The sequence below is a fragment of the Crinia signifera genome, chromosome 1 (assembly GCF_055691185.1).
Source record: "Crinia signifera chromosome 1, ASM5569118v1, whole genome shotgun sequence".
NCBI lineage: Eukaryota > Metazoa > Chordata > Amphibia > Anura > Myobatrachidae > Crinia > Crinia signifera.
This window is the reverse complement of record NC_139217.1, coordinates 229,968,659-229,993,605: the sequence shown is the minus strand read 5'-3', so window position 1 is coordinate 229,993,605 and position 24,947 is coordinate 229,968,659. Positions and strand designations below refer to the sequence as shown.

General features: G+C 40.4%; 30 non-coding genes and 20 pseudogenes across 30 annotated transcripts; all 50 read left to right on the top strand.

The window, feature by feature from the left end:
• Positions 1–340: 340 nt before the first annotated feature.
• Positions 341–459, top strand: LOC146037581 (5S ribosomal RNA). The gene has a single exon (XR_014461250.1). It is a non-coding gene; the product is annotated as a 5S ribosomal RNA (ribosomal RNA).
• A 344-nt stretch (positions 460–803) lies between these two features.
• Positions 804–922, top strand: LOC146037460 (5S ribosomal RNA). Its single transcript, XR_014461139.1, has one exon. It is a non-coding gene; the product is annotated as a 5S ribosomal RNA (ribosomal RNA).
• A 345-nt stretch (positions 923–1,267) lies between these two features.
• Positions 1,268–1,386, top strand: LOC146035924 (5S ribosomal RNA; annotated as a pseudogene).
• A 345-nt stretch (positions 1,387–1,731) lies between these two features.
• LOC146033417 (5S ribosomal RNA) lies at positions 1,732–1,850 on the top strand. Its single transcript, XR_014458832.1, has one exon. It is a non-coding gene; the product is annotated as a 5S ribosomal RNA (ribosomal RNA).
• A 345-nt stretch (positions 1,851–2,195) lies between these two features.
• On the top strand, positions 2,196–2,314 carry LOC146033451 (5S ribosomal RNA). Its single transcript, XR_014458865.1, has one exon. It is a non-coding gene; the product is annotated as a 5S ribosomal RNA (ribosomal RNA).
• Positions 2,315–2,659: 345 nt separating this feature from the next.
• Positions 2,660–2,778, top strand: LOC146033053 (5S ribosomal RNA). Its single transcript, XR_014458469.1, has one exon. It is a non-coding gene; the product is annotated as a 5S ribosomal RNA (ribosomal RNA).
• A 345-nt stretch (positions 2,779–3,123) lies between these two features.
• LOC146036736 (5S ribosomal RNA) lies at positions 3,124–3,242 on the top strand (annotated as a pseudogene).
• Positions 3,243–3,587: 345 nt separating this feature from the next.
• On the top strand, positions 3,588–3,706 carry LOC146037338 (5S ribosomal RNA). Its single transcript, XR_014461027.1, has one exon. It is a non-coding gene; the product is annotated as a 5S ribosomal RNA (ribosomal RNA).
• Positions 3,707–4,051: 345 nt separating this feature from the next.
• LOC146046127 (5S ribosomal RNA) lies at positions 4,052–4,170 on the top strand. Its single transcript, XR_014465751.1, has one exon. It is a non-coding gene; the product is annotated as a 5S ribosomal RNA (ribosomal RNA).
• A 1,867-nt stretch (positions 4,171–6,037) lies between these two features.
• Positions 6,038–6,156, top strand: LOC146036626 (5S ribosomal RNA; annotated as a pseudogene).
• A 345-nt stretch (positions 6,157–6,501) lies between these two features.
• Positions 6,502–6,621, top strand: LOC146039524 (5S ribosomal RNA; annotated as a pseudogene).
• A 345-nt stretch (positions 6,622–6,966) lies between these two features.
• On the top strand, positions 6,967–7,085 carry LOC146041324 (5S ribosomal RNA). The gene has a single exon (XR_014463474.1). It is a non-coding gene; the product is annotated as a 5S ribosomal RNA (ribosomal RNA).
• A 345-nt stretch (positions 7,086–7,430) lies between these two features.
• On the top strand, positions 7,431–7,549 carry LOC146047289 (5S ribosomal RNA). The gene has a single exon (XR_014466015.1). It is a non-coding gene; the product is annotated as a 5S ribosomal RNA (ribosomal RNA).
• Positions 7,550–7,894: 345 nt separating this feature from the next.
• Positions 7,895–8,013, top strand: LOC146046018 (5S ribosomal RNA). Its single transcript, XR_014465721.1, has one exon. It is a non-coding gene; the product is annotated as a 5S ribosomal RNA (ribosomal RNA).
• A 345-nt stretch (positions 8,014–8,358) lies between these two features.
• LOC146033528 (5S ribosomal RNA) lies at positions 8,359–8,477 on the top strand. The gene has a single exon (XR_014458942.1). It is a non-coding gene; the product is annotated as a 5S ribosomal RNA (ribosomal RNA).
• Positions 8,478–8,822: 345 nt separating this feature from the next.
• LOC146037270 (5S ribosomal RNA) lies at positions 8,823–8,941 on the top strand. The gene has a single exon (XR_014461004.1). It is a non-coding gene; the product is annotated as a 5S ribosomal RNA (ribosomal RNA).
• Positions 8,942–9,286: 345 nt separating this feature from the next.
• On the top strand, positions 9,287–9,405 carry LOC146034511 (5S ribosomal RNA). The gene has a single exon (XR_014459921.1). It is a non-coding gene; the product is annotated as a 5S ribosomal RNA (ribosomal RNA).
• Positions 9,406–9,750: 345 nt separating this feature from the next.
• Positions 9,751–9,869, top strand: LOC146037250 (5S ribosomal RNA; annotated as a pseudogene).
• Positions 9,870–10,214: 345 nt separating this feature from the next.
• On the top strand, positions 10,215–10,333 carry LOC146036314 (5S ribosomal RNA; annotated as a pseudogene).
• A 345-nt stretch (positions 10,334–10,678) lies between these two features.
• On the top strand, positions 10,679–10,797 carry LOC146038452 (5S ribosomal RNA; annotated as a pseudogene).
• A 345-nt stretch (positions 10,798–11,142) lies between these two features.
• LOC146036183 (5S ribosomal RNA) lies at positions 11,143–11,261 on the top strand (annotated as a pseudogene).
• Positions 11,262–11,606: 345 nt separating this feature from the next.
• On the top strand, positions 11,607–11,725 carry LOC146036311 (5S ribosomal RNA; annotated as a pseudogene).
• A 345-nt stretch (positions 11,726–12,070) lies between these two features.
• On the top strand, positions 12,071–12,189 carry LOC146037244 (5S ribosomal RNA; annotated as a pseudogene).
• Positions 12,190–12,534: 345 nt separating this feature from the next.
• On the top strand, positions 12,535–12,653 carry LOC146036177 (5S ribosomal RNA; annotated as a pseudogene).
• Positions 12,654–12,998: 345 nt separating this feature from the next.
• LOC146041357 (5S ribosomal RNA) lies at positions 12,999–13,117 on the top strand. Its single transcript, XR_014463477.1, has one exon. It is a non-coding gene; the product is annotated as a 5S ribosomal RNA (ribosomal RNA).
• Positions 13,118–13,462: 345 nt separating this feature from the next.
• LOC146047278 (5S ribosomal RNA) lies at positions 13,463–13,581 on the top strand. Its single transcript, XR_014466014.1, has one exon. It is a non-coding gene; the product is annotated as a 5S ribosomal RNA (ribosomal RNA).
• A 345-nt stretch (positions 13,582–13,926) lies between these two features.
• Positions 13,927–14,045, top strand: LOC146046309 (5S ribosomal RNA). The gene has a single exon (XR_014465844.1). It is a non-coding gene; the product is annotated as a 5S ribosomal RNA (ribosomal RNA).
• A 345-nt stretch (positions 14,046–14,390) lies between these two features.
• LOC146038772 (5S ribosomal RNA) lies at positions 14,391–14,499 on the top strand (annotated as a pseudogene).
• A 345-nt stretch (positions 14,500–14,844) lies between these two features.
• LOC146047267 (5S ribosomal RNA) lies at positions 14,845–14,963 on the top strand. The gene has a single exon (XR_014466013.1). It is a non-coding gene; the product is annotated as a 5S ribosomal RNA (ribosomal RNA).
• Positions 14,964–15,308: 345 nt separating this feature from the next.
• On the top strand, positions 15,309–15,427 carry LOC146046302 (5S ribosomal RNA). The gene has a single exon (XR_014465843.1). It is a non-coding gene; the product is annotated as a 5S ribosomal RNA (ribosomal RNA).
• Positions 15,428–15,772: 345 nt separating this feature from the next.
• LOC146037901 (5S ribosomal RNA) lies at positions 15,773–15,881 on the top strand (annotated as a pseudogene).
• Positions 15,882–16,226: 345 nt separating this feature from the next.
• On the top strand, positions 16,227–16,345 carry LOC146036171 (5S ribosomal RNA; annotated as a pseudogene).
• A 345-nt stretch (positions 16,346–16,690) lies between these two features.
• On the top strand, positions 16,691–16,809 carry LOC146047663 (5S ribosomal RNA). The gene has a single exon (XR_014466049.1). It is a non-coding gene; the product is annotated as a 5S ribosomal RNA (ribosomal RNA).
• Positions 16,810–17,154: 345 nt separating this feature from the next.
• Positions 17,155–17,273, top strand: LOC146047256 (5S ribosomal RNA). The gene has a single exon (XR_014466012.1). It is a non-coding gene; the product is annotated as a 5S ribosomal RNA (ribosomal RNA).
• Positions 17,274–17,618: 345 nt separating this feature from the next.
• Positions 17,619–17,737, top strand: LOC146046297 (5S ribosomal RNA). Its single transcript, XR_014465842.1, has one exon. It is a non-coding gene; the product is annotated as a 5S ribosomal RNA (ribosomal RNA).
• Positions 17,738–18,082: 345 nt separating this feature from the next.
• On the top strand, positions 18,083–18,191 carry LOC146038177 (5S ribosomal RNA; annotated as a pseudogene).
• Positions 18,192–18,536: 345 nt separating this feature from the next.
• Positions 18,537–18,655, top strand: LOC146033042 (5S ribosomal RNA). The gene has a single exon (XR_014458458.1). It is a non-coding gene; the product is annotated as a 5S ribosomal RNA (ribosomal RNA).
• A 345-nt stretch (positions 18,656–19,000) lies between these two features.
• Positions 19,001–19,109, top strand: LOC146037890 (5S ribosomal RNA; annotated as a pseudogene).
• A 345-nt stretch (positions 19,110–19,454) lies between these two features.
• Positions 19,455–19,573, top strand: LOC146036167 (5S ribosomal RNA; annotated as a pseudogene).
• A 345-nt stretch (positions 19,574–19,918) lies between these two features.
• On the top strand, positions 19,919–20,037 carry LOC146047652 (5S ribosomal RNA). Its single transcript, XR_014466048.1, has one exon. It is a non-coding gene; the product is annotated as a 5S ribosomal RNA (ribosomal RNA).
• Positions 20,038–20,382: 345 nt separating this feature from the next.
• On the top strand, positions 20,383–20,501 carry LOC146047245 (5S ribosomal RNA). Its single transcript, XR_014466011.1, has one exon. It is a non-coding gene; the product is annotated as a 5S ribosomal RNA (ribosomal RNA).
• Positions 20,502–20,846: 345 nt separating this feature from the next.
• LOC146046292 (5S ribosomal RNA) lies at positions 20,847–20,965 on the top strand. Its single transcript, XR_014465841.1, has one exon. It is a non-coding gene; the product is annotated as a 5S ribosomal RNA (ribosomal RNA).
• A 345-nt stretch (positions 20,966–21,310) lies between these two features.
• On the top strand, positions 21,311–21,419 carry LOC146037879 (5S ribosomal RNA; annotated as a pseudogene).
• Positions 21,420–21,764: 345 nt separating this feature from the next.
• Positions 21,765–21,883, top strand: LOC146047233 (5S ribosomal RNA). The gene has a single exon (XR_014466010.1). It is a non-coding gene; the product is annotated as a 5S ribosomal RNA (ribosomal RNA).
• A 345-nt stretch (positions 21,884–22,228) lies between these two features.
• LOC146046278 (5S ribosomal RNA) lies at positions 22,229–22,347 on the top strand. The gene has a single exon (XR_014465830.1). It is a non-coding gene; the product is annotated as a 5S ribosomal RNA (ribosomal RNA).
• Positions 22,348–22,692: 345 nt separating this feature from the next.
• Positions 22,693–22,801, top strand: LOC146037868 (5S ribosomal RNA; annotated as a pseudogene).
• Positions 22,802–23,146: 345 nt separating this feature from the next.
• Positions 23,147–23,265, top strand: LOC146033031 (5S ribosomal RNA). Its single transcript, XR_014458447.1, has one exon. It is a non-coding gene; the product is annotated as a 5S ribosomal RNA (ribosomal RNA).
• A 345-nt stretch (positions 23,266–23,610) lies between these two features.
• On the top strand, positions 23,611–23,729 carry LOC146033020 (5S ribosomal RNA). Its single transcript, XR_014458436.1, has one exon. It is a non-coding gene; the product is annotated as a 5S ribosomal RNA (ribosomal RNA).
• A 345-nt stretch (positions 23,730–24,074) lies between these two features.
• LOC146035691 (5S ribosomal RNA) lies at positions 24,075–24,193 on the top strand (annotated as a pseudogene).
• A 345-nt stretch (positions 24,194–24,538) lies between these two features.
• On the top strand, positions 24,539–24,657 carry LOC146046011 (5S ribosomal RNA). Its single transcript, XR_014465719.1, has one exon. It is a non-coding gene; the product is annotated as a 5S ribosomal RNA (ribosomal RNA).
• The last annotated feature ends 290 nt before the right edge of the window (positions 24,658–24,947 follow it).

Here is a 24,947-nt window from a genome sequence, read left to right as displayed (position 1 = left end):
ACATTACTGGCAAATTGTTTTTATTCTCTAGCTATTTAAATTGGAAACTTTTTCTTTTTATTGCCAGCACAGACATTTGGAAGAGGTCAAACAGACACAATAGCCATCACCTAAAGACTTACCACACTGTTTAGGCCCAATTCCAACTGCTTTTGGCAGCTAAACAGTGTTGAGCCTCTTTAGTAGTTTAATTTAAGACCCCCTGCTAATATCATGTCCTGTAGGTCTTTTTACATTACCAACACATGATTTTTTTCAGTAAGCCAATACAGTTAGGAAACTTTTTTATTAGCTTACCTGGTGATAGATGTAGAAGAGGGCAAAAAAGTGCATGTATCTCACCTACAGCCATACCACATTGGATAGGCCCAATCTCGTCTGATCTTGGAAGCTAAGCAGTGTTGGGCCTGGTTAGTACTTGGGTGGGAGACCACATGGGAACACCAGGTGCTGTAGGTTTTTCACATTACTGGCAAATTGTTTTTATTCTCTAGCTATTTAAATTGGAAACTTTTTCTTTTTATTGCCAGTACAGACATTTGGAAGAGGTCAAACAGACACAATAGCCATCACCTAAAGACTTACCACACTGTTTAGGCCCAATTCCAACTGCTTTTGGCAGCTAAACAGTGTTGAGCCTCTTTAGTAGTTTAATTTAAGACCCCCTGCTAATATCATGTCCTGTAGGTCTTTTTACATTACCAACACATGATTTTTTTCAGTAAGCCAATACAGTTAGGAAACTTTTTTATTAGCTTACCTGGTGATAGATGTAGAAGAGGGCAAAAAAGTGTCTGTATCTCACCTACAGCCATACCACATTGGATAGGCCCAATCTCGTCTGATCTTGGAAGCTAAGCAGTGTTGGGCCTGGTTAGTACTTGGGTGGGAGACCACATGGGAACACCAGGTGCTGTAGGTTTTTTCACATTACTGGCAAATTGTTTTTATTCTCTAGCTATTTAAATTGGAAACTTTTTCTTTTTATTGCCAGCACAGACATTTGGAAGAGGTCAAACAGACACAATAGCCATCACCTAAAGACTTACCACACTGTTTAGGCCCAATTCCAACTGCTTTTGGCAGCTAAACAGTGTTGAGCCTCTTTAGTAGTTTAATTTAAGACCCCCTGCTAATATCATGTCCTGTAGGTCTTTTTACATTACCAACACATGATTTTTTTCAGTAAGCCAATACAGTTAGGAAACTTTTGTATTAGCTTACCTGGTGATAGAAGTAAAAGAGGGCAAAAAAGTGCCTGTATCTCACCTATAGCCATACCACATTGGATAGGCCCAATCTCGTCTGATTTTGGAAGCTAAGCAGTGTTTGGCCTGGTTAGTACTTGGGTGGGAGACCACATGGGAACACCAGGTGCTGTAGGTTTTTTCACATTACTGGCAAATTGTTTTTATTCTCTAGCTATTTAAATTGGAAACTTTTTCTTTTTATTGCCAGCACAGACATTTGGAAGAGGTCAAACAGACACAATAGCCATCACCTAAAGACTTACCACACTGTTTAGGCCCAATTCCAACTGCTTTTGGCAGCAAAACAGTGTTGAGCCTCTTTTGTAGTTTTATTTAAGACCCCCTGCTAATATCATGTCCTGTAGGTCTTTTTACATTACCAACACATGATTTTTTTCAGTAAGCCAATACAGTTAGGAAACTTTTGTATTAGCTTACCTGGTGATAGATGTAGAAGAGGGCAAAAAAGTGCCTGTATCTCACCTACAGCCATACCACATTGGATAAGCCCAGTCTTGTCTGATCTTGGAAGCTAAGCAGTGTTGGGCCTGGTTAGTACTTGGGTGGGAGACCACATGGGAACACCAGGTGCTGTAGGTTTTTTCAAATTACTGGCAAATTGTTTTTATTCTCTAGCTATTTAAATTGGAAACTTTTTCTTTTTATTGCCAGTACAGACATTTGGAAGAGGTCAAACAGACACAATCGCCATCACCTAAAGACTTACCACACTGTTTAGGCCCAATTCCAACTGCTTTTGGCAGCTAAACAGTGTTGAGCCTTTTTAGTAGTTTAATTTAAGCCCCCCTGCTAATATCATGTCCTGTAGGTCTTTTTACATTACCAACACATGATTTTTTTCAGTAAGCCAATACAGTTAGGAAACTTTTTTATTAGCTTACCTGGTGATAGATGTAGAAGAGGGCAAAAAAGTGCCTGTATCTCACCTACAGCTATACCACATTGGATAGTCCCAATCTTGTCTGATCTTGGAAGCTAAGCAGTGTTGGGCCTGGTTAGTACTTGGGTGGGAGACCACATGGGAACACCAGGTGCTGTAGGTTTTTTCACATTACTGGCAAATTGTTTTTATTCTCTAGCTATTTAAATTGGAAACTTTTTCTTTTTATTGCCAGCACAGACATTTGGAAGAGGTCAAACAGACACAATAGCCATCACCTAAAGACTTACCACACTGTTTAGGCCCAATTCCAACTGCTTTTGGCAGCTAAACAGTGTTGAGCCTCTTTAGTAGTTTAATTTAAGACCCCCTGCTAATATCATGTCCTGTAGGTCTTTTTACATTACCAACACATGATTTTTTTCAGTAAGCCAATACAGTTAGGAAACTTTTGTATTAGCTTACCTGGTGATAGAAGTAAAAGAGGGCAAAAAAGTGCCTGTATCTCACCTACAGCCATACCACATTGGATAGGCCCAATCTCGTCTGATCTTGGAAGCTAAGCAGTGTTTGGCCTGGTTAGTACTTGGGTGGGAGACCACATGGGAACACCAGGTGCTGTAGGTTTTTTCACATTACTGGCAAATTGTTTTTATTCTCTAGCTATTTAAATTGGAAACTTTTTCTTTTTATTGCCAGCACAGACATTTGGAAGAGGTCAAACAGACACAATAGCCATCACCTAAAGACTTACCACACTGTTTAGGCCCAATTCCAACTGCTTTTGGCAGCTAAACAGTGTTGAGCCTCTTTTGTAGTTTAATTTAAGACCCCCTGCTAATATCATGTCCTGTAGGTCTTTTTACATTACCAACACATGATTTTTTTCAGTAAGCCAATACAGTTAGGAAACTTTTGTATTAGCTTACCTGGTGATAGAAGTAGAAGAGGGCAAAAAAGTGCCTGTATCTCACCTACAGCCATACCACATTGGATAGGCCCAATCTCGTCTGATCTTTGAAGCTATGCAGTGTTGGGCCTGGTTAGTACTTGGGTGGGAGACCACATGGGAACACCAGGTGCTATAGGTTTTTTCACATTACTGGCAAATTGTTTTTATTCTCTAGCTATTTAAATTGGAAACTTTTTCTTTTTATTGCCAGCACAGACATTTGGAAGAGGTCAAACAGACACAATAGCCATCACCTAAAGACTTACCACACTGTTTAGGCCCAATTCCAACTGCTTTTGGCAGCTAAACAGTGTTGAGCCTCTTTAGTAGTTTAATTTAAGACCCCCTGCTAATATCATGTCCTGTAGGTCTTTTTACATTACCAACACATGATTTTTTTCAGTAAGCCAATACAGTTAGGAAACTTTTTTATTAGCTTACCTGGTGATAGATGTAGAAGAGGGCAAAAAAGTGCATGTATCTCACCTACAGCCATACCACATTGGATAGGCCCAATCTCGTCTGATCTTGGAAGCTAAGCAGTGTTGGGCCTGGTTAGTACTTGGGTGGGAGACCACATGGGAACACCAGGTGCTGTAGGTTTTTTCACATTACTGGCAAATTGTTTTTATTCTCTAGCTATTTAAATTGGAAACTTTTTCTTTTTATTGCCAGTACAGACATTTGGAAGAGGTCAAACAGACACAATAGCCATCACCTAAAGACTTACCACACTGTTTAGGCCCAATTCCAACTGCTTTTGGCAGCTAAACAGTGTTGAGCCTCTTTAGTAGTTTAATTTAAGACCCCCTGCTAATATCATCTCCTGTAGGTCTTTTTACATTACCAACACGTGATTTTTTTCAATAAGCCAATACAGTTAGGAAACTTTTTTATTAGCTTACCTGGTGATAGAAGAATAAGAGGGCAATAAAGTCCCTGTATCTCACTTACAGCCATACCACATTGGATTGGCCCAATCTCGTCCGATCTTGGAAGCTAAGCAGTGTTGGGCCTGGTTAGTACTTGGGTGGGAGACCACATGAGAACACCAGGTGCTGTAGGTTTTTTCACATTACTGGCAAATTGTTTTTATTCTCTAGCTATTTAAATTGGAAACTTTTTCTTTTTATTGCCAACACAGACATTTGGAAGAGGTCAAATGTGGCATCCCAGAATTGGGGGTACCCTTGTCTTTATGCCACAGACTTACTGGTGGCCAGCACTAACTATGTTTGTACATAACTGCAGCCCATGCTGCTCCCAGGAACTGTTACAACTTGTGCTTCAGGTGTTAGCTCCCTGTACTATGTTGCTAGGCAACCACCCTGCAGTCTACACAGGAGGAACGTTAGGACCCAGCAAGGTGCTGGGAGAAAGCAGGAAGTTGAGCCCTGCCTGTTGCTGGGCAGATTGGAGTGTAACCAGTTTGCTGTGAGCAGTGAGAGGAACCAGGAAGGCAGTCAGGCAGAAGTGTGCCTGAGAGTAAGGAGTAAGCAGCGCGTTACGCTGGGCGTGCTGAGGAGGGTGGTGAAGAGTGGAGCAGAGGCAGGACAGAGCAGCCAGAGAGAGACTTCTGCAGCAGCTTCCCAGTGGTGATTGATGGTTGGGAAGGAGGGAGAGAGAGCCTGTAGCCCACACTCGTGTAGAGACGCCATTCACACAGCAGCAGTGATTGACAGCAGGCAGACCGGCCTGCAGGGAGACGTGACTGACAGGAGTCAGCAACAGCACCCGGTGTGCAGGTACCATACTACCACTCCACACTGACACTGTCCTCCATTTCACGCCACAAGTTAACCCAGCTCAACGCCATTTTTAGCCTGAGGCACAGTCCACCTTGCAGTGACTGCCTTTACCATCACCCTTTCAGTTATTGGAAACCTTTTGAGAAGTAACCCCAGTGTTGGCATTGTGCCAGAGCTCAGGACATAACTTGCCTTGGATTACAACTCCTTGTATTAGCTGTTACTTCAATTTACGGTGCACCTAGGCCAAAAGGTACCTAGGACCAACAATAGAACTGCGCAGTTCAGGGACTTACTCTTTCGCCACTGGACAATTATTGTTAGTTATATATGGTTTAATATGCTGCATATTATTGTCAGTCATTTAAATGTCATTACAAATCTTTTGATTGAGGGTTGGAATTGTTTGCACTGTAGTCTTATGACATTGGTGACGCAGTATACCGTGCGAGTTGCGGTCCACAGAGGTTACCTGTGGCCCCATTGCGCACGATATCTTCTTGATGGAGTATCTTTATTCTTCCATCTTTACCTGAATTCATTGTGAAGAACAGTGCATTGCATTTGTTGCAGCGTATTGTGTGAAGTGTGGCCTACCTGTGCCACAGTGGCCCCATCGCACACAATATCATAGAAGGGAAACTGTCCTCATTCGTAAACTGTTAATTGTCATTATTGTATTGTTTAATTATTTCATAGCGGTGATCCACGGTCCTTTTGCTACTAAAATAAATCCTTTTGATCACCGTCCTCACGTGTGGTGACCATTCTGTGTGGTTGTGTTGGGGTATTGTCTTCCCGTGGTGCCTTTGTCCCTCCGCCCTCTGAATTGCAGGCGAGTGAAGCAGTCAGGTAGCCACCAAGCAGTGCCGAGAGGAGAACAGGAACATCAGGTAACGGTCACACACCTGCACGCAGTCTGACAACATCACACAAACAGACACAATAGCCATCACCTAAAGACTTACCACACTGTTTTGGCCCAATTCCAACTGCTTTTGGCAGCTAAACAGTGTTGAGCCTCTTTAGTAGTTTAATTTAAGACCCCATGCTAATATCATGTCCTGTAGGTCTTTTTACATTACCAACACATGATTTTTTTCAGTAAGCCAATACAGTTAGGACACTTTTTTATTAGCTTACCTGGTGATAGAAGTAGAAGAGGGCAAAAAAGTGCCTGTATCTCACCTACAGCCATACCACATTGGATCGGCCCAATATCGTCCGATCATGGAAGCTAAGCAGTGTTGGGCCTGGTTAGTACTTGGGTGGGAGACCACATGGGAACACCAGGTGCTGTAGGTTTTTTCACATTACTGGCAAATTGTTTTTATTCTCTAGCTATTTAAATTGGAAACGTTTTCTTTTTATTGCCAGTACAGACATTTGGAAGAAGTCAAACCGACACAATAGCCATCACCTAAAGACTTACCACACTGTTTAGGCCCAATTCCAACTGCTTTTGGCAGCTTAACAGTGTTGAGCCTCTTTAGTAGTTTCATTTAAGACCCCCTGCTAATATCATGTCCTGTAGGTCTTTTGACATTACCAACACATGATTTTTTTCAGTAAGCCAATACAGTTAGGAAACTTTTTTATTAGCTTACCTGGTGATAGATGTAGAAGAGGGCAAAAAAGTGCCTTTATCTCACCTACATTCCATACCACATTGGATAGGCCCAATCTCGTCTGTTTTTTGAAGCTAAGCATTGTTGGGCCTGGTTAGTACTTGGGTGGGAGACCACATGGGAACACCAGGTGCTGTAGATTTTTTCACATTACTGGCAAATTGTTTTTATTCTCTAGCTATTTAAATTGGAAACTTTTTCTTTTTATTGCCAGCACAGACATTTGGAAGAGGTCAAACAGACACAATAGCCATCACCTAAAGACTTACCACACTGTTTAGGCCCAATTCCAACTGCTTTTGGCAGCTAAACAGTGTTGAGCCTCTTTAGTAGTTTAATTTAAGACCCCCTGCTAATATCATGTCCTGTAGATCTTTTTACATTACCAACACATGATTTTTTTCAGTAAGCCAATACAGTTAGGAAACTTTTTTATTAGCTTACCTGGTGATAGATGTAGAAGAGGGCAAAAAAGTGCCTGTATCTCACCTACAGCCATACCACATTGGATAGGCCCAATCTCGTCTGATCTTGGAAGCTAAGCAGTGTTGGGCCTGGTTAGTACTCGGGTGGGAGACCACATGGGAACACCAGGTGCTGTAGGTTCTTTCACATTACTGGCAAATTGTTTTTATTCTCTAGCTATTTAAATTGGAAACTTTTTCTTTTTATTGCCAGCACAGACATTTGGAAGAGGTCAAACAGACACAATAGCCATCACCTAAAGACTTACCACACTGTTTATGCCCAATTCCAACTGCTTTTGGCAGCTAAACAGTGTTGAGCCTCTTTTGTAGTTTAATTTAAGACCCCCTGCTAATATCATGTCCTGTAGGTCTTTTTACATTACCAACACATGATTTTTTTCAGTAAGCCAATACAGTTAGGAAACTTTTGTATTAGCTTACCTGGTGATAGAAGTAGAAGAGGGCAAAAAAGTGCCTGTATCTCACCTACAGCCATACCACATTGGATAGGCCCAATCTCGTCTGATCTTTGAAGCTAAGCAGTGTTGGGCCTGGTTAGTACTTGGGTGGGAGACCACATGGGAACACCAGGTGCTGTAGGTTTTTTCACATTACTGGCAAATTGTTTTTATTCTCTAGCTATTTAAATTGGAAACTTTTTCTTTTTATTGCCAGTACAGACATTTGGAAGAAGTCAAACAGACACAATAGCCATCACCTAAAGACTTACCACACTGTTTAGGCCCAATTCCAACTGCTTTTGGCAGCTTAACAGTGTTGAGCCTCTTTAGTAGTTTCATTTAAGACCCCCTGCTAATATCATGTCCTGTAGGTCTTTTTACATTACCAACACATGATTTTTTTCAGTAAGCCAATACAGTTAGGAAACTTTTTTATTAGCTTACCTGGTGATAGATGTAGAAGAGGGCAAAAAAGTGCCTTTATCTCACCTACAGCCATACCACATTGGATAGGCCCAATCTCGTCAGATCTTGGAAGCTAAGCAGTGTTGGGCCTGGTTAGTACTTGGGTGGGAGACCACATGGGAACACCAGGTGCTATAGGTTTTTTCACATTACTGGCAAATTGTTTTTATTCTCTAGCTATTTAAATTGGAAACTTTTTCTTTTTATTGCCAGCACAGACATTTGGAAGAGGTCAAACAGACACAATAGCCATCACCTAAAGACTTACCACACTGTTTAGGCCCAATTCCAACTGCTTTTGGCAGCTAAACAGTGTTGAGCCTCTTTAGTAGTTTAATTTAAGACCCCCTGCTAATAGCATGTCCTGTAGGTCTTTTTACATTACCAACACATGATTTTTTTCAGTAAGCCAATACAGTTAGGAAACTTTTTTATTAGCTTACCTGGTGATAGATGTAGAAGAGGGCAAAAAAGTGGATGTATCTCACCTACAGCCATACCACATTGGATAGGCCCAATCTCGTCTGATCTTGGAAGCTAAGCAGTGTTGGGCCTGGTTAGTACTTGGGTGTGAGACCACATGGGAACACCAGGTGCTGTAGGTTTTTTCACATTACTGGCAAATTGTTTTTATTCTCTAGCTATTTAAATTGGAAACTTTTTCTTTTTATTGCCAGTACAGACATTTGGAAGAGGTCAAACAGACACAATAGCCATCACCTAAAGACTTACCACACTGTTTAGGCCCAATTCCAACTGCTTTTGGCAGCTAAACAGTGTTGAGCCTCTTTAGTAGTTTAATTTAAGACCCCCTGCTAATATCATGTCCTGTAGGTCTTTTTACATTACCAACACATGATTTTTTTCAGTAAGCCAATACAGTTAGGAAACTTTTTTATTAGCTTACCTGGTGATAGATGTAGAAGAGGGCAAAAAAGTGCCTGTATCTCACCTACAGCCATACCACATTGGATAGGCCCAATCTCGTCTGATCTTGGAAGCTAAGCAGTGTTGGGCCTGGTTAGTACTTGGGTGGGAGACCACATGGGAACACCAGGTGCTGTAGGTTTTTTCACATTACTGGCAAATTGTTTTTATTCTCTAGCTATTTAAATTGGAAACTTTTTCTTTTTATTGCCAGTACAGACATTTGGAAGAGGTCAAACAGACACAATAGCCATCACCTAAAGACTTACCACACTGTTTAGGCCCAATTCCAACTGCTTTTGGCAGCTAAACAGTGTTGAGCCTCTTTAGTAGTTTAATTTAAGACCCCCTGCTAATATCATCTCCTGTAGGTCTTTTTACATTACCAACACGTGATTTTTTTCAATAAGCCAATACAGTTAGGAAACTTTTTTATTAGCTTACCTGGTGATAGAAGAATAAGAGGGCAATAAAGTCCCTGTATCTCACTTACAGCCATACCACATTGGATTGGCCCAATCTCGTCCGTTCTTGGAAGCTAAGCAGTGTTGGGCCTGGTTAGTACTTGGGTGGGAGACCACATGAGAACACCAGGTGCTGTAGGTTTTTTCACATTACTGGCAAATTGTTTTTATTCTCTAGCTATTTAAATTGGAAACTTTTTCTTTTTATTGCCAACACAGACATTTGGAAGAGGTCAAACAGACACAATAGCCATCACCTAAAGACTTACCACACTGTTTTGGCCCAATTCCAACTGCTTTTGGCAGCTAAACAGTGTTGAGCCTCTTTAGTAGTTTAATTTAAGACCCCCTGCTAATATCATGTCCTGTAGGTCTTTTTACATTACCAACACATGATTTTTTTCAGTAAGTCAATACAGTTAGGACACTTTTTTATTAGCTTACCTGGTGATAGAAGTAGAAGAGGGCAAAAAAGTGCCTGTATCTCACCTACAGCCATACCACATTAGATCGGCCCAATATCGTCCGATCATGGAAGCTAAGCAGTGTTGGGCCTGGTTAGTACTTGGGTGGGAGACCACATGGGAACACCAGGTGCTGTAGGTTTTTTCACATTACTGGCAAATTGTTTTTATTCTCTAGCTATTTAAATTGGAAACGTTTTCTTTTTATTGCCAGTACAGACATTTGGAAGAAGTCAAACCGACACAATAGCCATCACCTAAAGACTTACCACACTGTTTAGGCCCAATTCCAACTGCTTTTGGCAGCTTAACAGTGTTGAGCCTCTTTAGTAGTTTCATTTAAGACCCCCTGCTAATATCATGTCCTGTAGGTCTTTTTACATTACCAACACATGATTTTTTTCAGTAAGCCAATACAGTTAGGAAACTTTTTTATTAGCTTACCTGGTGATAGATGTAGAAGAGGGCAAAAAAGTGCCTTTATCTCACCTACAGCCATACCACATTGTATAGGCCCAATCTCGTCTGTTCTTTGAAGCTAAGCAGTGTTGGGCCTGGTTAGTACTTGGGTGGGAGACCACATGGGAACACCAGGTGCTGTAGATTTTTTCACATTACTGGCAAATTGTTTTTATTCTCTAGCTATTTAAATTGGAAACTTTTTCTTTTTATTGCCAGCACAGACATTTGGAAGAGGTCAAACAGACACAATAGCCATCACCTAAAGACTTACCACACTGTTTAGGCCCAATTCCAACTGCTTTTGGCAGCTAAACAGTGTTGAGCCTCTTTAGTAGTTTAATTTAAGACCCCCTGCTAATATCATGTCCTGTAGGTCTTTTTACATTACCAACACATGATTTTTTTCAGTAAGTCAATACAGTTAGGACACTTTTTTATTAGCTTACCTGGTGATAGAAGTAGAAGAGGGCAAAAAAGTGCCTGTATCTCACCTACAGCCATACCACATTAGATCGGCCCAATATCGTCCGATCATGCAAGCTAAGCAGTGTTGGGCCTGGTTAGTACTTGGGTGGGAGACCACATGGGAACACCAGGTGCTGTAGGTTTTTTCACATTACTGGCAAATTGTTTTTATTCTCTAGCTATTTAAATTGGAAACGTTTTCTTTTTATTGCCAGTACAGACATTTGGAAGAAGTCAAACCGACACAATAGCCATCACCTAAAGACTTACCACACTGTTTAGGCCCAATTCCAACTGCTTTTGGCAGCTTAACAGTGTTGAGCCTCTTTAGTAGTTTCATTTAAGACCCCCTGCTAATATCATGTCCTGTAGGTCTTTTTACATTACCAACACATGATTTTTTTCAGTAAGCCAATACAGTTAGGAAACTTTTTTATTAGCTTACCTGGTTATAGATGTAGAAGAGGGCAAAAAAGTGCCTTTATTTCACCTACAGCCATACCACATTGGATAGGCCCAATCTCGTCTGTTCTTTGAAGCTAAGCAGTGTTGGGCCTGGTTAGTACTTGGGTGGGAGACCACATGGGAACACCAGGTGCTGTAGATTTTTTCACATTACTGGCAAATTGTTTTTATTCTCTAGCTATTTAAATTGGAAACGTTTTCTTTTTATTGCCAGTACAGACATTTGGAAGAAGTCAAACCGACACAATAGCCATCACCTAAAGACTTACCACACTGTTTAGGCCCAATTCCAACTGCTTTTGGCAGCTTAACAGTGTTGAGCCTCTTTAGTAGTTTCATTTAAGACCCCCTGCTAATATCATGTCCTGTAGGTCTTTTTACATTACCAACACATGATTTTTTTCAGTAAGCCAATACAGTTAGGAAACTTTTTTATTAGCTTACCTGGTGATAGATGTAGAAGAGGGCAAAAAAGTGCCTTTATCTCACCTACAGCCATACCACATTGTATAGGCCCAATCTCGTCTGTTCTTTGAAGCTAAGCAGTGTTGGGCCTGGTTAGTACTTGGGTGGGAGACCACATGGGAACACCAGGTGCTGTAGATTTTTTCACATTACTGGCAAATTGTTTTTATTCTCTAGCTATTTAAATTGGAAACTTTTTCTTTTTATTGCCAGCACAGACATTTGGAAGAGGTCAAACAGACACAATAGCCATCACCTAAAGACTTACCACACTGTTTAGGCCCAATTCCAACTGCTTTTGGCAGCTAAACAGTGTTGAGCCTCTTTAGTAGTTTAATTTAAGACCCCCTGCTAATATCATGTCCTGTAGGTCTTTTTACATTACCAACACATGATTTTTTTCAGTAAGTCAATACAGTTAGGACACTTTTTTATTAGCTTACCTGGTGATAGAAGTAGAAGAGGGCAAAAAAGTGCCTGTATCTCACCTACAGCCATACCACATTAGATCGGCCCAATATCGTCCGATCATGGAAGCTAAGCAGTGTTGGGCCTGGTTAGTACTTGGGTGGGAGACCACATGGGAACACCAGGTGCTGTAGGTTTTTTCACATTACTGGCAAATTGTTTTTATTCTCTAGCTATTTAAATTGGAAACGTTTTCTTTTTATTGCCAGTACAGACATTTGGAAGAAGTCAAACCGACACAATAGCCATCACCTAAAGACTTACCACACTGTTTAGGCCCAATTCCAACTGCTTTTGGCAGCTTAACAGTGTTGAGCCTCTTTAGTAGTTTCATTTAAGACCCCCTGCTAATATCATGTCCTGTAGGTCTTTTTACATTACCAACACATGATTTTTTTCAGTAAGCCAATACAGTTAGGAAACTTTTTTATTAGCTTACCTGGTGATAGATGTAGAAGAGGGCAAAAAAGTGCCTTTATTTCACCTACAGCCATACCACATTGGATAGGCCCAATCTCGTCTGTTCTTTGAAGCTAAGCAGTGTTGGGCCTGGTTAGTACTTGGGTGGGAGACCACATGGGAACACCAGGTGCTGTAGATTTTTTCACATTACTGGCAAATTGTTTTTATTCTCTAGCTATTTAAATTGGAAACTTTTTCTTTTTATTGCCAGCACAGACATTTGGAAGAGGTCAAACAGACACAATAGCCATCACCTAAAGACTTACCACACTGTTTAGGCCCAATTCCAACTGCTTTTGGCAGCTAAACAGTGTTGAGCCTCTTTAGTAGTTTAATTTAAGACCCCCTGCTAATATCATGTCCTGTAGATCTTTTTACATTACCAACACATGATTTTTTTCAGTAAGCCGATACAGTTAGGAAACTTTTTTATTAGCTTACCTGGTGATAGATGTAGAAGAGGGCAAAAAAGTGCCTGTATCTCACCTACAGTCATACCACATTGGATAGGCCCAATCTCGTCTGATCTTGGAAGCTAAGCAGTGTTGGGCCTGGTTAGTACTTGGGTGGGAGACCACATGGGAACACCAGGTGCTGTAGGTTCTTTCACATTACTGGCAAATTGTTTTTATTCTCTAGCTATTTAAATTGGAAACTTTTTCTTTTTATTGCCAGCACAGACATTTGGAAGAGGTCAAACAGACACAATAGCCATCACCTAAAGACTTACCACACTGTTTATGCCCAATTCCAACTGCTTTTGGCAGCTAAACAGTGTTGAGCCTCTTTTGTAGTTTAATTTAAGACCCCCTGCTAATATCATGTCCTGTAGGTCTTTTTACATTACCAACACATGATTTTTTTCAGTAAGCCAATACAGTTAGGAAACTTTTGTATTAGCTTACCTGGTGATAGAAGTAGAAGAGGGCAAAAAAGGGCCTGTATCTCACCTACAGCCATACCACATTGGATAGGCCCAATCTCGTCTGATCTTTGAAGCTAAGCAGTGTTGGGCCTGGTTAGTACTTGGGTGGGAGACCACATGGGAACACCAGGTGCTGTAGGTTTTTTCACATTACTGGCAAATTGTTTTTATTCTCTAGCTATTTAAATTGGAAACTTTTTCTTTTTATTGCCAGTACAGACATTTGGAAGAAGTCAAACAGACACATTAGCCATCACCTAAAGACTTACCACACTGTTTAGGCCCAATTCCAACTGCTTTTGGCAGCTAAACAGTGTTGAGCCTCTTTAGTAGTTTAATTTAAGACCCCCTGCTAATATCATGTCCTGTAGGTCTTTTTACATTACCAACACATGATTTTTTTCAGTAAGCCAATACAGTTAGGAAACTTTTTTATTAGCTTACCTGGTGATAGATGTAGAAGAGGGCAAAAAAGTGCCTGTATCTCACCTACAGCCATACCACATTGGATAGGCCCAATCTCATCCGATCTTGGAAGCTAAGCAGTGTTGGACCTGTCTAGTACTTGGGTGGGAGACCGCATGGGAACACCAGGTGCTGTAGGTTTTTTCACATTACTGGCAAATTGTTTTTATTCTCTAGCTATTTAAATTGGAAACTTTTTCTTTTTATTGCCAGCACAGACATTTGAAAGAGGTCAAACAGACACAATAGCCATCACCTAAAGACTTACCACACTGTTTAGGCCCAATTCCAACTGCTTTTGGCAGCTAAACAGTGTTGAGCCTTTTTAGTAGTTTAATTTAAGACCCCCTGCTAATATCATGTCCTGTAGGTCTTTTTACATTACCAACACATGATTTTTTTCAGTAAGCCAATACAGTTAGGAAACTTTTTTATTAGCTTACCTGGTGATAGATGTAGAAGAGGGCAAAAAAGTCCCTGTATCTCACCTACAGCCATACCACATTGGATAGTCCTGATCTGGGAAGCTAAGCAGTGTTGGGCCTGGTTAGTACTTGGGTGGGAGACCACATGGGAACACCAGGTGCTGTAGGTTTTTTCACATTACTGGCAAATTGTTTTTATTCTCTAGCTATTTAAATTGGAAACTTTTTCTTTTTATTGCCAGCACAGACATTTGGAAGAGGTCAAACAGACACAATAGCCATCACCTAAAGACTTACCACACTGTTTAGGCCCAATTCCAACTGCTTTTGGCAGCTAAACAGTGTTGAGCCTCTTTAGTAGTTTAATTTAAGACCCCCTGCTAATATCATGTCCTGTAGGTCTTTTTACATTACCAACACATGATTTTTTTCAGTAAGCCAATACAGTTAGGAAACTTTTGTATTAGCTTACCTGGTGATAGAAGTAGAAGAGGGCAAAAAAGTGCCTGTATCTCACCTACAGCCATACCACATTGGATAGGCCCAATCTCGTCTGATCTTTGAAGCTAAGCAGTGTTGGGCCTGGTTAGTACTTGGGTGGGAGACCACATGGGAACACCAGGTGCTGTAGGTTTTTTCACATTACTGGCAAATTGTTTTTATTCTCTAGCTATTTAAATTGGAAACTTTTTCTTTTTATTGCCAGTACAGACATTTGGAAGAAGTCAAACAGACACATTAGCCATCACCTAAAGACTTACCACACTGTTTAGGCCCAATTCCAACTGCTTTTGGCAGCTAAACAGTGTTGAGCCTCTTTAGTAGTTTAATTTAAGACCCCCTGCTAATATCATGTCCTGTAGGTCTTTTTACATTACCAACACATGATTTTTTTCAGTAAGCCAATACAGTTAGGAAACTTTTTTATTAGCTTACCTGGTGATAGATGTAGAAGAGGGCAAAAAAGTGCCTGTATCTCACCTACAGCCATACCACATTGGATAGGCCCAATCTCATCCGATCTTGGAAGCTAAGCAGTGTTGGACCTGTCTAGTACTTGGGTGGGAGACCGCATGGGAACACCAGGTGCTGTAGGTTTTTTCACATTACTGGCAAATTGTTTTTATTCTCTAGCTATTTAAATTGGAAACTTTTTCTTTTTATTGCCAGCACAGACATTTGAAAGAGGTCAAACAGACACAATAGCCATCACCTAAAGACTTACCACACTGTTTAGGCCCAATTCCAACTGCTTTTGGCAGCTAAACAGTGTTGAGCCTTTTTAGTAGTTTAATTTAAGACCCCCTGCTAATATCATGTCCTGTAGGTCTTTTTACATTACCAACACATGATTTTTTTCAGTAAGCCAATACAGTTAGGAAACTTTTTTATTAGCTTACCTGGTGATAGATGTAGAAGAGGGCAAAAAAGTGCCTGTATCTCACCTACAGCCATACCACATTGGATAGTCCTGATCTTGGAAGCTAAGCAGTGTTGGGCCTGGTTAGTACTTGGGTGGGAGACCACATGGGAACACCAGGTGCTGTAGGTTTTTTCACATTACTGGCAAATTGTTTTTATTCTCTAGCTATTTAAATTGGAAACTTTTTCTTTTTATTGCCAGCACAGACATTTGGAAGAGGTCAAACAGACACAATAGCCATCACCTAAAGACTTACCACACTGTTTAGGCCCAATTCCAACTGCTTTTGGCAGCTTAACAGTGTTGAGCCTCTTTAGTAGTTTCATTTAAGACCCCCTGCTAATATCATGTCCTGTAGGTCTTTTTACATTACCAACACATGATTTTTTTCAGTAAGCCAATACAGTTAGGAAACTTTTTTATTAGCTTACCTGGTGATAGATGTAGAAGAGGGCAAAAAAGTGCCTTTATTTCACCTACAGCCATACCACATTGGATAGGCCCAATCTCGTCTGTTCTTTGAAGCTAAGCAGTGTTGGGCCTGGTTAGTACTTGGGTGGGAGACCACATGGGAACACCAGGTGCTGTAGATTTTTTCACATTACTGGCAAATTGTTTTTATTCTCTAGCTATTTAAATTGGAAACTTTTTCTTTTTATTGCCAGCACAGACATTTGGAAGAGGTCAAACAGACACAATAGCCATCACCTAAAGACTTACCACACTGTTTAGGCCCAATTCCAACTGCTTTTGGCAGCTAAACAGTGTTGAGCCTCTTTAGTAGTTTAATTTAAGACCCCCTGCTAATATCATGTCCTGTAGATCTTTTTACATTACCAACACATGATTTTTTTCAGTAAGCCAATACAGTTAGGAAACTTTTTTATTAGCTTACCTGGTGATAGATGTAGAAGAGGGCAAAAAAGTGCCTGTATCTCACCTACAGTCATACCACATTGGATAGGCCCAATCTCGTCTGATCTTGGAAGCTAAGCAGTGTTGGGCCTAGTTAGTACTTGGGTGGGAGACCACATGGGAACACCAGGTGCTGTAGGTTCTTTCACATTACTGGCAAATTGTTTTTATTCTCTAGCTATTTAAATTGGAAACTTTTTCTTTTTATTGCCAGCACAGACATTTGGAAGAGGTCAAACAGACACAATAGCCATCACCTAAAGACTTACCACACTGTTTATGCCCAATTCCAACTGCTTTTGGCAGCTAAACAGTGTTGAGCCTCTTTTGTAGTTTAATTTAAGACCCCCTGCTAATATCATGTCCTGTAGGTCTTTTTACATTACCAACACATGATTTTTTTCAGTAAGCCAATACAGTTAGGAAACTTTTGTATTAGCTTACCTGGTGATAGAAGTAGAAGAGGGCAAAAAAGTGCCTGTATCTCACCTACAGCCATACCACATTGGATAGGCCCAATCTCGTCTGATCTTTGAAGCTAAGCAGTGTTGGGCCTGGTTAGTACTTGGGTGGGAGACCACATGGGAACACCAGGTGCTGTAGGTTTTTTCACATTACTGGCAAATTGTTTTTATTCTCTAGCTATTTAAATTGGAAACTTTTTCTTTTTATTGCCAGTACAGACATTTGGAAGAAGTCAAACAGACACATTAGCCATCACCTAAAGACTTACCACACTGTTTAGGCCCAATTCCAACTGCTTTTGGCAGCTAAACAGTGTTGAGCCTCTTTAGTAGTTTAATTTAAGACCCCCTGCTAATATCATGTCCTGTAGGTCTTTTTACATTACCAACACATGATTTTTTTCAGTAAGCCAATACAGTTAGGAAACTTTTTTATTAGCTTACCTGGTGATAGATGTAGAAGAGGGCAAAAAAGTGCCTGTATCTCACCTACAGCCATACCACATTGGATAGGCCCAATCTCATCCGATCTTGGAAGCTAAGCAGTGTTGGACCTGTCTAGTACTTGGGTGGGAGACCGCATGGGAACACCAGGTGCTGTAGGTTTTTTCACATTACTGGCAAATTGTTTTTATTCTCTAGCTATTTAAATTGGAAACTTTTTCTTTTTATTGCCAGCACAGACATTTGAAAGAGGTCAAACAGACACAATAGCCATCACCTAAAGACTTACCACACTGTTTAGGCCCAATTCCAACTGCTTTTGGCAGCTAAACAGTGTTGAACCTTTTTAGTAGTTTAATTTAAGACCCCCTGCTAATATCATGTCCTGTAGGTCTTTTTACATTACCAACACATGATTTTTTTCAGTAAGCCAATACAGTTAGGAAACTTTTTTATTAGCTTACCTGGTGATAGATGTAGAAGAGGGCAAAAAAGTGCCTGTATCTCATCTACAGCCATACCACATTGGATAGTCCTGATCTTGGAAGCTAAGCAGTGTTGGGCCTGGTTAGTACTTGGGTGGGAGACCACATGGGAACACCAGGTGCTGTAGGTTTTTTCACATTACTGGCAAATTGTTTTTATTCTCTAGCTATTTAAATTGGAAACTTTTTCTTTTTATTGCCAGCACAGACATTTGGAAGAGGTCAAACAGACACAATAGCCATCACCTAAAGACTTACCACACTGTTTAGGCCCAATTCCAACTGCTTTTGGCAGCTAAACAGTGTTGAGCCTCTTTAGTAGTTTAATTTAAGACCCCCTGCTAATATCATGTCCTGTAGGTCTTTTTACATTACCAACACATGATTTTTTTCAGTAAGCCAATACAGTTAGGAAACTTTTGTATTAGCTTACCTGGTGATAGAAGTAAAAGAGGGCAAAAAAGTGCCTGTATCTCACCTACAGCCATACCACATTGGATAGGCCCAATCTCGTCTGATCTTGGAAGCTAAGCAGTGTTTGGCCTGGTTAGTACTTGGGTGGGAGACCACATGGGAACACCAGGTGCTGTAGGTTTTTTCACATTACTGGCAAATTGTTTTTATTCTCTAGCTATTTAAATTGGAAACTTTTTCTTTTTATTGCCAGCACAGACATTTGGAAGAGGTCAAACAGACACAATAGCCATCACCTAAAGACTTACCACACTGTTTAGGCCCAATTCCAACTGCTTTTGGCAGCTAAACAGTGTTGAGCCTCTTTTGTAGTTTTATTTAAGACCCCCTGCTAATATCATGTCCTGTAGGTCTTTTTACATTACCAACACATGATTTTTTTCAGTAAGCCAATACAGTTAGGAAACTTTTGTATTAGCTTACCTGGTGATAGATGTAGAAGAGGGCAAAAAAGTGCCTGTATCTCACCTACAGCCATACCACATTGGATAGTCCTGATCTTGGAAGCTAAGCAGTGTTGGGCCTGGTTAGTACTTGGGTGGGAGACCACATGGGAACACCAGGTGCTGTAGGTTTTTTCACATTACTGGCAAATTGTTTTTATTCTCTAGCTATTTAAATTGGAAACTTTTTCTTTTTATTGCCAGCACAGACATTTGGAAGAGGTCAAACAGACACAATAGCCATCACCTAAAGACTTACCACACTGTTTAGGCCCAATTCCAACTGCTTTTGGCAGCTTAACAGTGTTGAGCCTCTTTAGTAGTTTCATTTAAGACCCCCTGCTAATATCATGTCCTGTAGGTCTTTTTACATTACCAACACATGATTTTTTTCAGTAAGCCAATACAGTTAGGAAACTTTTTTATTAGCTTACCTGGTGATAGATGTAGAAGAGGGCAAAAAAGTGCCTTTATTTCACCTACAGCCATACCACATTGGATAGGCCCAATCTCGTCTGTTCTTTGAAGCTAAGCAGTGTTGGGCCTGGTTAGTACTTGGGTGGGAGACCACATGGGAACACCAGGTGCTGTAGATTTTTTCACATTACTGGCAAATTGTTTTTATTCTCTAGCTATTTAAATTGGAAACTTTTTCTTTTTATTGCCAGCACAGACATTTGGAAGAGGTCAAACAGACACAATAGCCATCACCTAAAGACTTACCACACTGTTTAGGCCCAATTCCAACTGCTTTTGGCAGCTAAACAGTGTTGAGCCTCTTTAGTAGTTTAATTTAAGACCCCCTGCTAATATCATGTCCTGTAGATCTTTTTACATTACCAACACATGATTTTTTTCAGTAAGCCAATACAGTTAGGAAACTTTTTTATTAGCTTACCTGGTGATAGATGTAGAAGAGGGCAAAAAAGTGCCTGTATCTCACCTACAGTCATACCACATTGGATAGGCCCAATCTCGTCTGATCTTGGAAGCTAAGCAGTGTTGGGCCTAGTTAGTACTTGGGTGGGAGACCACATGGGAACACCAGGTGCTGTAGGTTCTTTCACATTACTGGCAAATTGTTTTTATTCTCTAGCTATTTAAATTGGAAACTTTTTCTTTTTATTGCCAGCACAGACATTTGGAAGAGGTCAAACAGACACAATAGCCATCACCTAAAGACTTACCACACTGTTTATGCCCAATTCCAACTGCTTTTGGCAGCTAAACAGTGTTGAGCCTCTTTTGTAGTTTAATTTAAGACCCCCTGCTAATATCATGTCCTGTAGGTCTTTTTACATTACCAACACATGATTTTTTTCAGTAAGCCAATACAGTTAGGAAACTTTTGTATTAGCTTACCTGGTGATAGAAGTAGAAGAGGGCAAAAAAGGGCCTGTATCTCACCTACAGCCATACCACATTGGATAGGCCCAATCTCGTCTGATCTTTGAAGCTAAGCAGTGTTGGGCCTGGTTAGTACTTGGGTGGGAGACCACATGGGAACACCAGGTGCTGTAGGTTTTTTCACATTACTGGCAAATTGTTTTTATTCTCTAGCTATTTAAATTGGAAACTTTTTCTTTTTATTGCCAGTACAGACATTTGGAAGAAGTCAAACAGACACATTAGCCATCACCTAAAGACTTACCACACTGTTTAGGCCCAATTCCAACTGCTTTTGGCAGCTAAACAGTGTTGAGCCTCTTTAGTAGTTTAATTTAAGACCCCCTGCTAATATCATGTCCTGTAGGTCTTTTTACATTACCAACACATGATTTTTTTCAGTAAGCCAATACAGTTAGGAAACTTTTTTATTAGCTTACCTGGTGATAGATGTAGAAGAGGGCAAAAAAGTGCCTGTATCTCACCTACAGCCATACCACATTGGATAGGCCCAATCTCATCCGATCTTGGAAGCTAAGCAGTGTTGGACCTGTCTAGTACTTGGGTGGGAGACCGCATGGGAACACCAGGTGCTGTAGGTTTTTTCACATTACTGGCAAATTGTTTTTATTCTCTAGCTATTTAAATTGGAAACTTTTTCTTTTTATTGCCAGCACAGACATTTGAAAGAGGTCAAACAGACACAATAGCCATCACCTAAAGACTTACCACACTGTTTAGGCCCAATTCCAACTGCTTTTGGCAGCTAAACAGTGTTGAACCTTTTTAGTAGTTTAATTTAAGACCCCCTGCTAATATCATGTCCTGTAGGTCTTTTTACATTACCAACACATGATTTTTTTCAGTAAGCCAATACAGTTAGGAAACTTTTTTATTAGCTTACCTGGTGATAGATGTAGAAGAGGGCAAAAAAGTGCCTGTATCTCACCTACAGCCATACCACATTGGATAGTCCTGATCTTGGAAGCTAAGCAGTGTTGGGCCTGGTTAGTACTTGGGTGGGAGACCACATGGGAACACCAGGTGCTGTAGGTTTTTTCACATTACTGGCAAATTGTTTTTATTCTCTAGCTATTTAAATTGGAAACTTTTTCTTTTTATTGCCAGCACAGACATTTGGAAGAGGTCAAACAGACACAATAGCCATCACCTAAAGACTTACCACACTGTTTAGGCCCAATTCCAACTGCTTTTGGCAGCTAAACAGTGTTGAGCCTCTTTAGTAGTTTAATTTAAGACCCCCTGCTAATATCATGTCCTGTAGGTCTTTTTACATTACCAACACATGATTTTTTTCAGTAAGCCAATACAGTTAGGAAACTTTTGTATTAGCTTACCTGGTGATAGAAGTAGAAGAGGGCAAAAAAGTGCCTGTATCTCACCTACAGCCATACCACATTGGATAGGCCCAATCTCGTCTGATCTTTGAAGCTAAGCAGTGTTGGGCCTGGTTAGTACTTGGGTGGGAGACCACATGGGAACACCAGGTGCTGTAGGTTTTTTCACATTACTGGCAAATTGTTTTTATTCTCTAGCTATTTAAATTGGAAACTTTTTCTTTTTATTGCCAGTACAGACATTTGGAAGAAGTCAAACAGACACATTAGCCATCACCTAAAGACTTACCACACTGTTTAGGCCCAATTCCAACTGCTTTTGGCAGCTAAACAGTGTTGAGCCTCTTTAGTAGTTTAATTTAAGACCCCCTGCTAATATCATGTCCTGTAGGTCTTTTTACATTACCAACACATGATTTTTTTCAGTAAGCCAATACAGTTAGGAAACTTTTTTATTAGCTTACCTGGTGATAGATGTAGAAGAGGGCAAAAAAGTGCCTGTATCTCACCTACAGCCATACCACATTGGATAGGCCCAATCTCATCCGATCTTGGAAGCTAAGCAGTGTTGGACCTGTCTAGTACTTGGGTGGGAGACCGCATGGGAACACCAGGTGCTGTAGGTTTTTTCACATTACTGGCAAATTGTTTTTATTCTCTAGCTATTTAAATTGGAAACTTTTTCTTTTTATTGCCAGCACAGACATTTGAAAGAGGTCAAACAGACACAATAGCCATCACCTAAAGACTTACCACACTGTTTAGGCCCAATTCCAACTGCTTTTGGCAGCTAAACAGTGTTGAGCCTTTTTAGTAGTTTAATTTAAGACCCCCTGCTAATATCATGTCCTGTAGGTCTTTTTACATTACCAACACATGATTTTTTTCAGTAAGCCAATACAGTTAGGAAACTTTTTTATTAGCTTACCTGGTGATAGATGTAGAAGAGGGCAAAAAAGTGCCTGTATCTCACCTACAGCCATACCACATTGGATAGTCCTGATCTTGGAAGCTAAGCAGTGTTGGGCCTGGTTAGTACTTGGGTGGGAGACCACATGGGAACACCAGGTGCTGTAGGTTTTTTCACATTACTGGCAAATTGTTTTTATTCTCTAGCTATTTAAATTGGAAACTTTTTCTTTTTATTGCCAGCACAGACATTTGGAAGAGGTCAAACAGACACAATAGCCATCACCTAAAGACTTACCACACTGTTTAGGCCCAATTCCAACTGCTTTTGGCAGCTAAACAGTGTTGAGCCTCTTTAGTAGTTTAATTTAAGACCCCCTGCTAATATCATGTCCTGTAGGTCTTTTTACATTACCAACACATGATTTTTTTCAGTAAGCCAATACAGTTAGGAAACTTTTGTATTAGCTTACCTGGTGATAGAAGTAAAAGAGGGCAAAAAAGTGCCTGTATCTCACCTACAGCCATACCACATTGGATAGGCCCAATCTCGTCTGATCTTGGAAGCTAAGCAGTGTTTGGCCTGGTTAGTACTTGGGTGGGAGACCACATGGGAACACCAGGTGCTGTAGGTTTTTTCACATTACTGGCAAATTGTTTTTATTCTCTAGCTATTTAAATTGGAAACTTTTTCTTTTTATTGCCAGCACAGACATTTGGAAGAGGTCAAACAGACACAATAGCCATCACCTAAAGACTTACCACACTGTTTAGGCCCAATTCCAACTGCTTTTGGCAGCTAAACAGTGTTGAGCCTCTTTAGTAGTTTAATTTAAGACCCCCTGCTAATATCATGTCCTGTAGGTCTTTTTACATTACCAACACATGATTTTTTTCAGTAAGCCAATACAGTTAGGAAACTTTTGTATTAGCTTACCTGGTGATAGAAGTAAAAGAGGGCAAAAAAGTGCCTGTATCTCACCTACAGCCATACCACATTGGATAGGCCCAATCTCGTCTGATCTTGGAAGCTAAGCAGTGTTTGGCCTGGTTAGTACTTGGGTGGGAGACCACATGGGAACACCAGGTGCTGTAGGTTTTTTCACATTACTGGCAAATTGTTTTTATTCTCTAGCTATTTAAATTGGAAACTTTTTCTTTTTATTGCCAGCACAGACATTTGGAAGAGGTCAAACAGACACAATAGCCATCACCTAAAGACTTACCACACTGTTTAGGCCCAATTCCAACTGCTTTTGGCAGCTAAACAGTGTTGAGCCTCTTTTGTAGTTTAATTTAAGACCCCCTGCTAATATCATGTCCTGTAGGTCTTTTTACATTACCAACACATGATTTTTTTCAGTAAGCCAATACAGTTAGGAAACTTTTGTATTAGCTTACCTGGTGATAGAAGTAGAAGAGGGCAAAAAAGTGCATGTATCTCACCTACAGCCATACCACATTGGATAGGCCCAATCTCGTCTGATCTTTGAAGCTATGCAGTGTTGGGCCTGGTTAGTACTTGGGTGGGAGACCACATGGGAACACCAGGTGCTGTAGGTTTTTTCACATTACTGGCAAATTGTTTTTATTCTCTAGCTATTTAAATTGGAAACTTTTTCTTTTTATTGCCAGTACAGACATTTGGAAGAAGTCAAACAGACACAATAGCCATCACCTAAAGACTTACCACACTGTTTAGGCCCAATTCCAACTGCTTTTGACAGCTTAACAGTGTTGAGCCTCTTTAGTAGTTTCATTTAAGACCCCCTGCTAATATCATGTCCTGTAGGTCTTTTTACATTACCAACACATGATTTTTTTCAGTAAGCCAATACAGTTAGGAAACTTTTTTATTAGCTTACATGGTGATAGATGTAGAAGAGGGCAAAAAAGTGCCTTTATCTCACCTACAGCCATACCACATTGGATAGGCCCAATCTCGTCAGATCTTGGAAGCTAAGCAGTGTTGGGCCTGGTTAGTACTTGGGTGGGAGACCACATGGGAACACCAGGTGCTATAGGTTTTTTCACATTACTGGCAAATTGTTTTTATTCTCTAGCTATTTAAATTGGAAACTTTTTCTTTTTATTGCCAGCACAGACATTTGGAAGAGGTCAAACAGACACAATAGCCATCACCTAAAGACTTACCACACTGTTTAGGCCCAATTCCAACTGCTTTTGGCAGCTAAACAGTGTTGAGCCTCTTTAGTAGTTTAATTTAAAACCCCCTGCTAATATCATGTCCTGTAGGTCTTTTTACATTACCAACACATGATTTTTTTCAGTAAGCCAATACAGTTAGGAAACTTTT